Source organism: Galeopterus variegatus, unplaced genomic scaffold (assembly GCF_000696425.1).
Source record: "Galeopterus variegatus unplaced genomic scaffold, G_variegatus-3.0.2 Scaffold8232, whole genome shotgun sequence".
NCBI classification, from domain to species: domain Eukaryota; kingdom Metazoa; phylum Chordata; class Mammalia; order Dermoptera; family Cynocephalidae; genus Galeopterus; species Galeopterus variegatus.
This window is the reverse complement of record NW_007734343.1, coordinates 66062-67350: the sequence shown is the minus strand read 5'-3', so window position 1 is coordinate 67350 and position 1289 is coordinate 66062.

Genomic DNA, 1289 nt, shown 5'->3' with positions numbered 1-1289 from the left:
CTATATAAATTATAGTGATTTTTAGAGGCACAGTGGTCTAAGAGTGAGTGTAGATGCTGAAGCCAGACATGCTGAGTCAATTCATGGCTCAGCCACTTGCTAGCTGAATTACTTTAGGCAAACTCCCCCATGCCTGTTTTCTCATTTCTAAAATGGCAAAAATAATACTCTAGACCTCATGATTTTTTGTGAAGATTAAGTATGTTAATACTTGTAAAGAAAAAGGCCAAGAACATAGAAAGCCCTCAATAAATGTTTTTTTTTATTATTCAGAATTTATTTACCCAACATCATAAGGAGTGTCTGAATAATTTGTCTTGTCAAAACAACATGTAGTAACATGTGCCAAATAGAAATAGCAATAATTCTTCCCTTAATACATGAAGATGATGCTATTGCTTTGACTGAAGCCATGTTTTTGAGATTTTCTAGGAGTTCTCTTTTCACATCCTCTCAGCTAGAAGTCACCTGTATTAAATACACTAGTTCAGTTTGGTAAAGTCTTTGACAGGGCTTCTGATGCTCTAAATTCACCTAAGTTTGAGATGCCAAAGTAAAAAAGGAGGAGCCAGATCATATTCTAAATAAAGGCTGGGAATGTTCCCTTTTAGACTGAGGTTAGGACAGCTGGGCCAACAGTTGTTGCAAATCCATAACCAAAAGAGAGGCTGAGGGTAAAATTAGATATAGGGATGTTGAGATTGGCTAATTAGAATGGGTGGTTGGCAAGTTTGGTCAGCCAGATCATAGCTGAGACTAAGAAATCCAACCTAAGGACAGATGAGGTGTAGTCAGCTGGCTTAAGCAGAATAAAGTCAAATGTTACCAGAGCAGAAAGGTCAGGTGAGGAAAAAGTCAAGCTAATGAGGCAAGAAGACATCTCAGCATTAGAGTGTGGATGACTAGCCATATAAAACTACTGATGCTAACATTTGGCAGGAGCCAAACTGGGATTTCTTCTAGACAGGTGAGGAGTTGCACCAAAAAAGATGTGCTATCCAAAAGACACCTTCTCACAAAAAGCTCTAAGCATAGAAGAAAAATTTGATAAATGGGATTAAATTAAAATTAAGAACATCCAATTATCAAAACTCTTTTATACACTGTTGGTGAGAGTATAAATTGTTACAACCACTTTGGAAAACTGGTGGTATCTGCTAAAGGTGAACATATACCTATCCTCATACCCAGCAATTCCATTCCTAAAGGTGTATATGTTCACCAAGCACGTGTACACAAACGTTCATAACAGCATTATTTATGATAGCCCAAACTGAGAACAAACCAAA